Source organism: Grammomys surdaster, unplaced genomic scaffold (assembly GCF_004785775.1).
Source record: "Grammomys surdaster isolate TR1022 unplaced genomic scaffold, NIH_TR_1.0 125861, whole genome shotgun sequence".
NCBI lineage: Eukaryota > Metazoa > Chordata > Mammalia > Rodentia > Muridae > Grammomys > Grammomys surdaster.
The window spans coordinates 1388704-1403583 of NW_021620687.1; the positions used below are offsets into that span (position 1 = coordinate 1388704).

The window sequence follows — 14880 nt, forward strand, 5'->3', positions numbered from 1 at the left end:
ACAGACCATCAGGCTCCTTCTACCAGGAGCACCCTACTCCCCGCTGCAGGGGCAAACTCAGAAGAGAGCTCCTTGGCCATCAACCGCAGGCCTCACCTTTGCCTAATACGAGTCCCTTAGGTGAAGCAGACACAGTCTAGAACATGGACCTATTGGCTGATCAGAGTGAGCACGTGCTGATAGTGATTGACAGACCACGAGTGTGGCCTTGAAATTCAAGGCCAGGCACAATGAAGACATGGAAGTCCCTTAAATGTCTACCTTTTGACTAGATCTCAGCATCTCTCCTGTGTTACACGGTGATAACTTCACAACAGTTTACCCAGATTGCGAAGCATATTCTAAACAGGCAACTGAGCCTTAAGGAAAATGTCTAAGACATTGGGGTCAGTCAGTTAGGGAACAACAAAGAAGAGAATCTAGTTCTGTCCTTCCCAGCAAGGACATAAAGCCACTGGGAACTAGGGAGCTTGAGGCAGAAGTCCCAAGTGATGGATGCATTTAAATAACTGTAAAGAACAAATCTACAGTGAATTATAGTCAAAACACCCATCCCAGCCTGTGGTAAACATGCAAACATGTAGGACTTAGCTGGGTGTGATCAAGTAAATCCTGTACTCCAATGATCTAGCCCCACCCCCTCCCAAGATACCCTGAAGGCTTTATGTGCCCTGAACCCAAAGGGTGCCAACAGGGCCACAGGGAAAGCAGTTTCATAGTGTCACCTGGGTGGAACTACTGAAACCGAGGGAAGGAGGAAGCTGATGGAGAAGCATTCATCAGAACAGAGACAACACCAGGGTCAAGGAAGGGGAAGCCCTACTCATGCAGGCTACCGAGCACTGATGCTGACTCTGCAGCACTGGATCTGGGGCTACCTATGCAATAAGATAAATCTCTGGTTAATCATTTAAAATCGTTTCAGACAGCTTTAGAACACAGTAGTCTAAGTCACGTCCCCCCCTCCTTGTTGACAGAATGCTCTCTCTAAACACTGCTCATTATTAAGACAATATAGTTGGTAACACAAGGTGAAAGACTGTCTTCCAGAACAATGGTAACAACAGAAATGTCAGCTGAAACAATACTACCAGCTGCCAATCTGTAGGCAGCTGAAATTATTTACTCCTTTCCATTATCTGCCAATGGCAACAAACACGTAACACGTGTGCTGGCCAGCCAAGAGTCTTCATAGCAGAGAGAAGGAAAGGCCAGGGGCCAGCCAAGAACCCCAAGGCACCTCACACAGTCCTGGACATTCATAAAGCTGCCCAACAGACAACATCACCCTAGGCAGCAAACACATAAGAAATTCACCAAGAAAACAGCCTGTTTCCCAAGATTCAGATTTATCCAGAATTGATGGCTAATTTACAATGCAATCTTAGCCACTGCTCAATCCATATTCCACTCCTGACTCTTACACGTCTTCCCGTTCAGTGGACTAGTGATATTGACAGAGAGCTTAGCTCTCATGCGCAATGTCCTGGGTTTGGTCTCCAGTCTACACAAGACATGCTAATGCACATCTCCAACTCTAACACTCTCAAGGAACTGGAAACACCAGGATCAGAGGTTCAAAGTCACCCTTGGCTACCAAGAAAGATAAAAACCAACCTGGAATACATGAGATGCTGGCTCCAAAAAAAAAAAAAAAAAAAAAAAAAAAATTCCCATTTAAAATAGGAACCCTATAAATAACAGTATAAATTGTCTTTAGAAGACAATTTGACAGTAGAAAAGTTGTCCTTGAAAATACTAACAATAGGGGGCTGGAGAGATGGCTCAGTGGTTAAGAGCACTGACTACTCTTCCAGAGGTCCAGAGTTCAACTCCCAGCAACCTCATGGTGGCTCACAACCATGTGTAATGGGATCCGATGCCCTCTTCTGGTGTGCCTGAAGATAGAGTACTTGACCAGCAAGCAGCCTGTGGGTTACATCCTCTACACTAAACACACCAACATGAGTGACAGTACTGACAGTCCTGAAAAAGGAAGAATTCACAAACAAACTCCGAGTAACACACCCAAAAATTGTTTCAAAATATTAAATCCACCAAACATCAAATTATTAAAATAATAAGCCATGGTTAAAAAGGCCAGTGGTTGACAGCACATTGATCAGAGCCACAGACATCAAAAAGACATTAAACTCTAACAGCATTATTTAAAAAAAAAAAAGCAAAAAACCAGGAGGAAACCATGGCGAGGATGCCATCCCATGGGACTCAGGCCATCCTGTCTCCCACCAGCGAGGCGACTTCCATCCTTCCTGAACCCAGGAGAAGGCAGCAAAATAATAAAAAATGATATCCCAGAATATCTGCCACTCTTTCCCCCTTGTTAAGTAAAACATATTTCATTTCAGAATACAGACTTTCCCAGCCTTACAGGGCTGTTTCTCTGTTCACCTCTCCATACTGTGGAGACAAGATAAACATTCACCATGAGGATTTCCTGGCTTAGATTTGGGGTGGTAGTTTACTTTTTCCTTTAATTTTTTTTTCCTCTGATTGATCTTTCAAACTTAAGGACATACCACAGAAGTAAAACTCAAACGGAAATCGTTTTCTGGAGTGTGTGTGGCCTCTTCTCTGAAAACCCTCTGTTTCTCCCTCTTGCTTCACCCTCCACTTACCAGCCTCGGGATCAGCCACCCCAACAGTCTGCACTTGCTCACCCTCTGACTGTCTCAGTTCTTAGAGAAGCGTGGCAGGTCACATAACAGGAGGAGGGAGGGTGCCTAGTATCATTTCTGTGGCTGGCCATCAAATGCAGCAATGCAGAAACCTCAGGTGAGCGTTGATAAGAAGCGCAGTGGGGGTTAACTCTTCCGACCGACTGAAAGTATGAAGGTCACCTGCCTGCCCTGGGAATCCCAACCACAAAGCTGTCACATTACAGAGGTGACACACACCCTACAGGCTAGTAGACTTACGGGAAGTAAGGCAGCCAGACCACTGAGATGCCAGGTTGTTGTCATTTCTATTTTCTCCCCTCCCTTATCCCTTCCCACCTCTTTCCTCCTCTTAAGTTTTCTTCTATTGTATTAGTCAGGGCTGTCAAAAGTCAAAGAACTTACGGAATGTGTGTGTGTGTGTGTGTGTATGATTTACACACATATAAATATGCATATATAAATTTCATATACATATAGGTATAAATAATTTCTTGTAATGACTTACAGGCTACAGTCCAACTAACCCAACAATGGAATCTGTGGATGGAAAGTTCAAGAATCTAGTAGTCGCTCAATCCCACAAGGAACAGAACCATCCATCTTCTGTTGTCCTTTATATAGGCTTCCAGCAGAAGGTGTGACCCAGATTAAAGGTATCTTCCTAACCCAAGATCCAGATTAAACGTGCGTCATCCAGCCTTAAGAACTGGATCAAAGGCATGTTGTCTTCCTGCCTCAAGATCTCGATCACAGGTGTGCCCTCCATTTCTGGATTGTAGTTCATTCCAGATATAATCAACTTGACAACTGAGAATAACCATCCTATGTCTTAGTTAGGGTTTCTACTGCTGTGAAGAGACACTATGATCACCTCAACTCTTAGGAAGGAAAACATTTAATTGGGGCTTACAGTTTCAGAGGTTCAGTCCATTATCATCATGCTAAGAAGCATGGCAGCATGCAGGCAGACATGGTGCTGGAGACGAAGCTGAGAGTTCTTGAAGCTTGAGCATATATGACCTCAAAGCCTGCCTCCACAGTGACATGCTTCGTCCAACAAGGCCACACCTACCCCAGCAAGGCCATACCTAATAGTGCCATTTCCTATGGGCCAAACAGTCACACACATGAATCTACAGAAGCCATTTCTATTCAAAACACCACATCTAGTTAAGCAAATAACTTCTATTAGAAGTTGGAATGTGTGGGTGTGGGTAAAGTGGGGGAAAGAAGAGGAGTTTTCAAGTTTACAGAGTAGTCTCTGTGCCCCTACACTTGAACTAGACATAGTTTCTCTTTGGTAGGACTTCAGGATGCATCCGGTCATACCAAGTTTCTCTGCCGCCCACACCACCACTGGTTGCCCATGTTATTCTATTCCACAGAAGAAGGCATCAGTTTTCTTTTCATGTGTCCAACTCTACCCTTGGTTCCTCTGTCCCCTATAGTCATCAGAGGTATCAGGACAAATGTTGCAGAGACCTAACTTCCAGATGCATCACACTGCCAATTGTCAGACACCAAACAGAACAGGCTTCCCAAGTAACAACTCAAAACCAACAGCACGTCTATGTGCCACATCCATAATCCCAGCACTCAGGAGGAGGAAGCAGGGGGATTGGTGTGAGTGCGTGGCCATTCTAGGATATATGGGAACACCAGACTCTGGGCTACAGAGTAATATCATGTCTCAAAAAACAAAACCCTTCAAAACTAAAATAAAATAAAATCAAGTATTTATAGCCTAGAAATTAAAGTATTTTACAATATTATGTACCTATATAGAGGGTTAGATCAGTTTGGTTGCAAATCCTAATTTAAGTTCTTAGTAAAATGGTAGACACGACTTCAATAAAACATACTATCACAAATGACCTGGTCTAAAAACAAGAGCCCCAAAAAACAAGAACCCTGACTCCTTACTCAAAAGCCAAGTTCTTACTCTGTATCGTGCTTATTTAAACTGCTAACTCCCAGGGCTGATGAAGTTTGAGCACGGGGGGGGGGGAGCTATCTTGCTAATTACCAGGACTGAAGGACTTTGGGTTGAGTCAGTAAACAAGACCCCAGTGGCACCCTTTGGGGCTGTTGTTTCTACCTACCCTCTTGAAAACAGCAATTACAACAATAATCACAAAACCTAAACTGCTACCTAGGATGAACTCATTCCTGAGCTGTTTGGTAACACAATCTACTCTTTGAGGTAGCACCCAATTCTCAACATGCCTTCCATCTGACAGCTCTGTCTAGCTTTCGAATGCAATTATCCTGAGTTCAAAAAAACAATCTGGTCTCTTTAGGTAGGTGGTTTGCCCAGGATGGCTGTAACGGCTCAGCAAGCATAGGCACCATTCTTTGGTCATGAGTCAGGCTCACTTCAGCCACTAACAATTCTGGGCGATCTTTGCTCCTTGTTTCATGTCTAGACTTTGGAGGGATGGAGAATCAAGGGAAATCATGACTAGTGCATGAAGTCTATCAGCTATATTAGGGGATGGGGACATACTTTCCTGTGGCCCCACCCTCCCTGAGCACCCTCTCTCACATCTTTGTCCCTACCCAACTTCCCTACTTTCCCTTTCCCCCTGTATTTTAAAGTTTATTACTGAGAACCAATGCTTTCTAGTTGTCTCAAATTGGCTTAAAAAGGAAGTATCTGGATGTCATAAATTTATCATTTGCAGAAAGTTGTGTCACTTAAGAAAGCTACACATGTAAGTCATATGGAAAATTATCCCATCAAATCTTGTGAAAAAAGATCCTTGTACTTAAATATTCATACAAAGGATAGAGGGGTTACTTGGAACAGGTGCAAGCATGCAGCATTATATTTCTGCAAGCAGATAAGATAGTAAGATCAACACCCGGGTTCACTTTAAAAAGTTCACTAAATGAGCACTTGCTATAGGTCAAGATTGGTGTGATAATCAATCCTGATTGTCAGCTTAGCAGGATTTAGAGCCACTTCCACAGCAAACTCCTGGACATGCCAACCTGGGTGTTTTCAGAGAGATTTAACTGAGCTGGGGAGACTTACCCTCATGGGTAGCACCATTCTTTACCCCAGACTAAATGAAAAGGGAAACGTAAGTTGGAGTGCTATCACGTATCTCTCTCTGCTTCCTGACGACCATGTGATGGGACTGACGTGGGCCACCTCATGTTCCTGCCATCTTTCCTCTTCTGCCACGATGGACTGTTCCCTCAAACCATGAAACAAAATAAAGCCACTTTTCTTTAAGTGACGTTTGTCAGGCATTTCATGACAGGAATGAGAGAAGTAACTTATATACTCAGTTCTAGACAGATGTTGACAAACTGACACTACATCACAGGACATGATCCCTCAAGACAGAGCCATACAATGACCTTGGAGAGATCTTTTTCCATGGAAAAAGAATGACACTTAAGCAAGAATTAAGAGCCACTTGACAAGGTACAAGAAAGGCTGACCTAGGAGAAGGTGAGAGAAGAGGCAGCCGATGCAAGTTCTGTGCCTGGGATGTCCGGGCTTGCTAGGTTTTCTCATGTAATCTTTAGTTGCCAGGATTATCTTTTGATTTGCACTGTCACTTTAAGGGTTAGGACTCAACGGTCAAACTTTTATAATATATCCAACTCCGTCTAAATCCATACTATTTACAGAACAATGAGGTCTGACCTGAAAGTGAATTCATGATCTCTTCAAAGTAACGTTTCCAATATGACTCACAGCAACACAAGAAAGCCTCAAAGCATGGGGTGTGGAAGAGCAAGCATCAATATCACATCAAAAAGTAATCCTTCCCAAATGGAAAGGACTCACAGTTCTGATTTTGAAGACCCTACAAAGCTGCAGGAAGCAGCCCCGTGTGCTGACGTAAGACTGCAGAGACAGATCAGTAAGACTGACAGGCCATCATACTTATGGTCCAGCTAATTATTATGAAGAGCAGAGGTTGCTCTTCCGGTCCCAGGTGCTACGGAAGCCATGGGTTACCGTGCAGACATGGCCAAGTCCAAGAACCACACCACACACAACCAGTCCCGCAAATGGCACAGAAATGGCATCAAGAAACCCCGGTCACAAAGATACGAGTCTCTTAAGGGGGTTGACCCCAAGTTCTTGAGGAACATGCGCTTTGCCAAGAAGCACAACAAGAAAGGCCTGAAGAAGATGCAGGCCAACAATGCAAAGGCAGTGAGTGCACGCTCAGAGGCCATCAAGGCCCTTGTGAAGCCTCAGGCCATCAAGCCCAAGATGCCAAAGGGCCCCAGCCGCAAACTCAGCCACCTGGCTTTTATCGCTCACCCCAAGCTTGGGAAGCTGATTCAAAGCTACATGGCCAAGGGTCATAGGCTCTGCCAACCAAAGCCCAAGGTTCAAACCAAGGCAGTGGTCAAAGCTCCAGCTAAGGCCCAGGCTGCAGCTCCAGCCCAGGCTCTCAAAGGTGCCCAGGCCCCTGTGAAAGCCCCATAGAAAAGGCTCCTGCCAGCGTGAAGACAGATGGACTGCCGTGACACACCTACCCACACACTATTTGCAGATAACCAGTGTCCTATGCTGTTTTTACAAATAAACTCGAGGCAAGAGCTGTTTAAAAAAAAAAAGAAGAGCAGAGGTTCGTTACTATGTAGAGCGGTGGAAGTATGAGGCAGAGGCTCACATCTGACAGTGGCTTTTTGGTGGCCTAGAGGAACACATGGTACGAGACAAGAGAGTATACATGTGCATATCCAGAAATAATTCATTTTCGGAGAGAGAGACAAAGACAGAGAAAATACCAAGGCAATTCAATAAATACTAGCTGGATTATATAAAGTCTACAGGCAGAAGGATGAAGTCAAATGAAGTTAAAATTTCATTTAATATCATATAAAAAATTAACTCAAAATAGATCAAAGACTTAAAACAAAGAGTTGGAAGTGTAAGACACTTCCTGGACCTTGAATGATGTCTTTGTCAGTATTGCTGTGAAGAGACACTGTGGCCAAAGCAACTCTTGTGAAAGAAAGCACTTAACTGGGAGCTTGTTACAGGTTTGGCTCATTGTCATCCAGGTGGGGGAAGCACAGTGGCTCACAGGCAGGCTCTGGAGCAGCAGCTGAGGGTTATATTCTGATCAATAGACAGACTCCACGCTTGGCATAGGCTTTTAAAACCTCAAAGCCTACCCTCAACGACACTCTTTCTCTAACAAGACCACACCTTTAATTCTTTTAATATTTTCAAATAGTGCCACTCCCTGGTGGCTAAGCATCTAAATCTATGAGCCTATGGGGGCCATTCTTACTCAAACCACCACAGATGAGGTGAGGTTTTCCTCTGTAGGACACCTAAGTACTATCAACAAATAGGGAGACAATAGATTAGATTTCATCAAAATTAAAGATGCCAGTTTTTCAAAGGATAACATCAAAAGATGAATCCAAATACAGGAATGGGGAGACTATACCTCATGTGTTTGATAAAGTTCTGGTTTCCAGAATATATTCATATAAACCATGTTTGCAACACAGCAGTATAAGGGCAACTTTTAAAAACTGAGGTGACTACAGAAGATACAACAAAGAAGTGGCTGGCTGCTGGACACATAAAGAAATGTTCAGTATTATTGCCATAGGAATATAACTCAAAACCACCAAGACATAGTGTCTTATATCTTAATATGTAACCACCTTATAAAGGGGCTATAATTTATATATTTCAGTATTGAACAGAAGCAAGTGTTATGAAGGACATGGAAAAAATGGAAACCTTTCTAACATTCTCATAAAATTGTATTCTTTGAATAGCAGTCTGACAGCCCATCAAAATATTGAAAATGAAGTGACAAATGATCCTGTAATTCTGCTCCTAGACCCATCCTCAATAACACGAAAGCATGTCCACTTATCCAAGAACATTCATGGTAACATAATTCACAGTACCCCCAAAGTAGAAAGGATATGTTGTTAACATCTCTTGGGAGCTTTCAGAAAGTTTTTAAAAATCCTACCAACATTATTTTGAAAGAGCATGCTTAACTTAAAGAATGAACTTAAAATCAACTCAGAAGCCTGTGACCTCGCATCAGCCCATACAAAGTCCAATAAATCTATACCATCTGGGAGTCTGTGGAAAGCAAAGACAAGACAGCAACAGCCAAAGGTCACATCAACTCCAACACATGAGAACGCTCATACAAATCTCTAGGGACAGTCATCCTGAGACCCTCCAACCTTCTCTTGAGAAGCAGCTAGATAGTCACACAGAGAAACTTGGGGTTTCCATGATGTCAAAGACTTTCTTCAGTCTTGGGAGGGGCACCTGCTTAGATCTCTGCAGGTCTATTTGCATGCCCTCAGGGGCCCAGGGAAAACCTCACAGAATGACTAAAAGGCCAATTCGGAAGGGATGTTAAAATGACCCTCCCACTCTGCAAACAACTGGCTGGTCTCTGATCTGTACATTTCCTTTACATTTAGCAGGGACGTTATCCAACATTTAGGGCGGGATGAGGGGAGTTACGGTTAAAATTCTCAGAAAAAACACCACCTAGGTTAAAATAGGCATGCACACTTACTCAGATTCACACTGACCAACCCTTTATCAGTCAGTAAGCACACAATTAAATGAGCTCTGAAGTCCCATCATCTTCAGCCCAAAGCCCAAGACAAACAGCAAGCACATGTAATTCCAGCTTTTGAGAATCAAAAATTGTTTGAAACCATTTATTTATAGCCCAGTTTCTCACAGATGTTCGCTGGCTTGTGGTCATGTGCCCAGACCAAGGCAGACCTGAGCAGCTGTTGAAATGTACTTCAAACAGGGAGGTGGTGATACCTCTTTTAGAGGAAAAACACCTTCAGGTTCAACTCCACACTGCTCAGAAGTGGCAGTATTCTGGCCACAGCTTCAGGAGACAGATAGAGCTCACACCCTCCCTGGTCCCAGGAACTCTAGGCTGGAGAGAAAAGTGTGGGGCACAGTGCATGCTGGACCCCACAAGAAAACCTCCACAAGGGACCTTCGTCCGCAAGGGCTCCAGCTTTGTACTAACACATGGTTCTAAGGTCAGCCTATTTGGAAATGAAAAGAAACATGAATAGCATTATGGGATTTGACATTCACACAGAAGGTCAAACTGCTGGATTTCTCAAACTTGTGATGTGGTGTTTGTTCTGCACTTTGTCAGCAACATCTAGACCTGAGTGTCTTAGTTACTCTTCTCACTCCTGTGACAAAATGCCTAACAATGGTTAACTCAGAGAAAGAAGGGCGAGATACTAGCTGGAGATAGAGGGGAGTGATCTTTCTGATAAATCCTTTCTTAATCTGCTACAAGCCGGTGCCGCCCACAGGGGGAAGGGTGGGGATTTCTGAATCAATGAAGGCAACCAGGTGAGGTTCCCTAGTCAGTGGTTCTACTTTGTGGCAAACTGACATTAAGATCAACCAAAATTGATGATAAACACAATTCCTTACACTCTCTACTATATGTTATGAGATGTTCCACAGACGCGACAAAAGTCCCCCTGTGATACGACAGCCCATGGTGGGCTGCACAGTAGAGAGCTCAAACTTGGGTATTCCAAAGTGAGGCTTGCCCTGGCCAGCAATGTGATCTTAAGCTTCTCTGCCTCCTGGGACCCCGATGTTCTCAACCAGAGATAATTCCCTAAGCAGGGAATCACATAGCTATGTAACCAGGATAGGCGGGAACATAACATTTTTCAGGGGACACCGTGAACTTTTGGAGTTTGTTTCTATAAACATGCAGGAATTAAAATACATCTTCTCTAACTCCAAGTGAAGGTTGGGAAGTGCTTGGCAGTCCATGGCAGCCTCTCCCCCATCTCCTGTTCCCTCACATCCAGTGAGCCACAGCTCTGCCCTGGCCTCAGTCTGGCATGCTCTCAGCCGGAGCACCTGCTTGTGACTCACAGCCTCGCTGCCAACACTAATATTTGTTCCAAATTCCTCAGCCTGGCTTCAGTTTCCAGGTCAAGGATTTTCTATTCACCCCTCTCCTCTATCCTACCCTTGGAGTGAAAGGAATAATAGACCACCCACCCCAGGAGAACCCCAGGGTCATGTAGATTTTAAAACCAGACTTTACTTTAGGCTACTGCCAAAGGAGAAAAACAGAGGGGCAATAGAGAAAATACGAATGATGGAAAGCCTGAAGTGGAAGCCCTGCCTCCCTCATGTGGAGCATGGGAGATATGAAGGACTAAACAAATCATCTTCACCTAGAAACAAGAGGCATCCCATTTACCATGGAGGTGACTGATGACCCAGGTGTCCCTGAGCTCTCCTGGCAGGGCAGGAAGCAAAGCTGCCCCAGTCCATGGTGCCCAGGACAGACTTCTCCCGGAGCGCCTAGCCTCTCTCCTACCTAACCTCTCCCACTCTCCCCATACCTCTACTGTCTTGGTGGCCGCAGGACACAGGCAGCCCCTGAGTTGACTAGATCTTCTTTCTCAGATTCTGAGAGTTGGACACGAGGACCCATCAGGCTCTGATGATTGCTGAATTTAGATAACCGTTGGAACCTAAGGAGTAGTTATCACAACCCAAGTGTGGAGAAAGTAGGGAAGGGAGAGTGGCAGAGAAGGAGGCACACTGAGAAGGACAGGATGAAAAGAAGAGAGAGCCACCCATCGAACCAGTCAGACAGGCTGAGTGACATGTGAGTGTGTGTGTGTGTGTGTGTGTGTGTGTGTGTGTGTGTCACCCAAGGGTGGATGTGTGGTTTGGTGGGAGGGGGGAAGAAGTTGACAGTCTTTCTGCCTCCAGGGGGTCAGAGTGACACTTGTCTCTCACACACACACACACATACCACACACACACACACACCCTCCGGCGGAGCTGAGCTGCCACTGAATAATCCCAGTAAGAACCCACCCATATCTGATCCCCTTTCAATGATTATTTAGAAAAACAGTTTTAAATGGCAGCATCCAGTGAAGGGAAGGATGGGAGCCGACAGATTGGCAAAATATCTGGGGAACCTGCTGGGCCAATGGCAAGAGTTTACAAACATGGCCTCACCTTTGGCTCCGTATTTGTATTAGAAGAAAGAGTGTATATACAATCCCATGACCAGAGGCAGCAGCAAGTTAAACAAAGACCAGACTACATTCATTCATCCAGTAAATAATAGAACCTCTAAAATAAATGTTTATGGCTGAGAGCAGGACATTAACAATATCAAACTGCCTCCCGCCCTGTTTCTTCCCATTTTCCCTTCATAGGGCCTCGACTGCATGGAACTATGAAAACCACACATGCTGCTTAGGTTTTTTTGTCAACTCAACACAAAGTCTTCTGGGAAGAAAAAACTTCCACTGAGAAGATGTCTCCATCAGATTGGCCTGTGGGCAAATCTATGAAGCATTATTTTAAATTAATGATTGATGTGCAAGTGCCCAGGCCATTGTGGGCGGTGCCTCACCAGGACAAGTGATCCCAGGGGGATGGGGTGGGGGTGGGGTGGGAGTGGGGTATAAACAAGCAAGATGTGCAAGCCATGGGAAGCAAACCATGAGGAATGAGCCAGTGAGCAGTCTCTGCTTCAGGTGCTGCCTCTGCTTCCCTGAAAGACTATGGTCTGCAAGAGTAAGCTGAATAACACCACCCTGGCCCAAGATGCATCTGATGAGGGTGGTTTATCACAGTAGTAGAAGGCAAACTAGGACGACACAGGACAAGAAAAGCAGACACAAGAAAACATCTAAAGACAAGGAAAGAGGTGACATCCCATGTCTCCCCTTTCATATGGTCTGGATTGTCAATATTTCAGTACTTCAATATTCAATTTTCAATAACAGCTTATTCAAGATTGTCTGCTCAAATATGTAAAACAAAACAAAGGAGAAGAACTGTGACAATGTACCCCTTACATGCTTTTATGGGAGATAGGTATGCTGGAGTGTGAATCCAGGGTCTCAGGGATGCCAAGCACACATGCTACCACTGAGTGATGCCTGGGTCTCAAGTAGCCCAGGCTGGCCCTTGAGCTTGCTGTGTGGCCAAAGATGACCTTGAACTAGTGACCCTCTTGCCTCTACCTCTCAAGGGCTGGGGCTGTGTCATGAACTCCCATATGATTTTGTATTTGTTGTTATGAAGTTGGGATTTTCCTAGCTCAGTGGTACCTGGATGGGATTCTACTCAGAATTACTGACTCTGAAAACAGCAGCCACTCATGGTCCTTCTTCGCCATGTCATGGTAACATTATCTGTTAAACATTTTTTCCATGCCTGCCCCTATGTGTCAGGCTAAGTTTACTCTCTGCTGAGTTCATTTTCTGGGGCTATTCCACTTTTAAATGTTTTGTTAATATCAATTATCTTCAAGATAATCAGCTCTTCCGAGGCCCAAAGGAGCAGCTGGACAAGCTGACTGTGGCCAGGAGGCCCTGAGATGCCACACGGTCTAGAGATGCCACACGGACTAAACATGCCACACGTTCCAGAGATGCCACGCGGTCTAGAGATGCCATGCGGTCTAGAGATGCCACACGGTCTAGAGAAGCCACACGGTCTAGAGATGCCACACGGTCCAGAGATGCCACACGGTCCAGAGCTCTGGAGGCCTGGAGCTGCTCACACTCCCTCCTGGAGTGACTGTGCCCTGATCACTTTTCTCCTCCCACTATGAGTATCCTCTTCTGTTTCTGTGTGTGGTACATGAACACACACACACACCACACATACACACCACACACACACCACACACACACCACACACACACATCATACACACATATCACACACCACACACACCACACACACCACACACACACACCACACACATCACACACATACACACCACACACACCACACACCACACACCATACACATCACACACATACACACCACACACACACACACCACACTCACCACACACACACACCACACACACACCACACACACACCACACACACACACACCACACACACACACACACACACACAGAAGAGGTTTGGATTTTATTTTAAATCCCATTGATACACAGTGTTGGAGAAAGGAACCACTACTGAGACAGAAATCCTTTTGGTATGGTCTTCACAGAGCCACAGTAAGCTACTCTTCTCTGTGAGCCCTTTGACACATCCCAGGAGCCTGTGCAGTACACGCTGAAAGGTTCTGAGCTGACACGGATGTGCATACCTGACTTGGTTACTTACTGTCCAATCCTTGGAGCATTGGGGATCGTGTCTCCTTGCTATAATGCAGACTGGTGTCTTTTCTAGAATAGAAGAAACACCCCAACTCTAGTGTAAGCACCCCAATACTGAATGAAGCATCCTTACGGCCTTGCTGCTCTCTCATAAATGGCAAATCCACCTTCTTTTCAATGGCCAGTGGGCAGGCCTGATAGGTTACAAGTGAGCGCAAACAAGGCTAGCTTTCCTTCCAGGCTAAACCAAGTAGAAAATCCTCCAGGAACAATCTCAGTCTCAGCTTCTAGGGGCTTAGAATGCAGCTGGCATTTCCTGCTCTGCCTGGTATACTTCATTGCCTGTTTCTTTCTCTAGCTGTAGCCAACAGAGTCATGGGTCTGTAATAGCGATGAAAACAGGAAGTGAAACGGGCTTCCCAAACAGCGCGACCAAGCAGGCTTTCTTCTTCATGCTTTAATGCAGGTAGAACTGAGAGAGCAGCTAGCTTCCCAGACTTCCACGGCCACTGCTTTACCCATTTTCAAACATGGAAAAGGATGACGTGAACAGAGACTTGGGTTCCCACAACTTACTTCTGAGGCAAGATGGCTTCCCTAAGGCTAAGAAGATAAAGCTCATGGCTTCACACAGATGGTCCTTGAGAAACTAAATGGAACCCTTGCCGGCCTTCTGTAGAAGTGTGACGGAGACAGGAAAAACCCGGTAGTGAGTGAGCTCCTAGAACACGCTATGTGTCAGTAACTGGAGCCAATTGTGTGTGTGCACTTGTGTAGACACGTATGTGTTACATACACATATGGAAGGCAGAAGAGAACATCAGGACCATTCCACTATTGATTATTGATCTCTGCCCACTATTGATCCCTGCTTTATTTTCTCGTAATTGGGTCTTTTCTTTTTCACTGAAATGCGCCCTTGTTCTCCTCCCCCACACTAGGGTTACAGACATATGTAGGACCAGGCCTGATTTTTATGTGGACTCTGGGGATCCAAACTCAGGCCAGCATGCTTAGATAGCAAGTGCTCTTAGACTTCTCCCAGCCCTG

At 45.0% G+C, this 14880-nt stretch overlaps 1 protein-coding gene across 5 annotated transcripts in view; it reads right to left on the minus strand.

Moving 5' to 3' along the window:
• Positions 1–14880, minus strand: part of Osbpl3 (oxysterol binding protein like 3) — a 170822-nt gene that overhangs the window by 94938 nt on the left and 61004 nt on the right. The window lies entirely within an intron of this gene.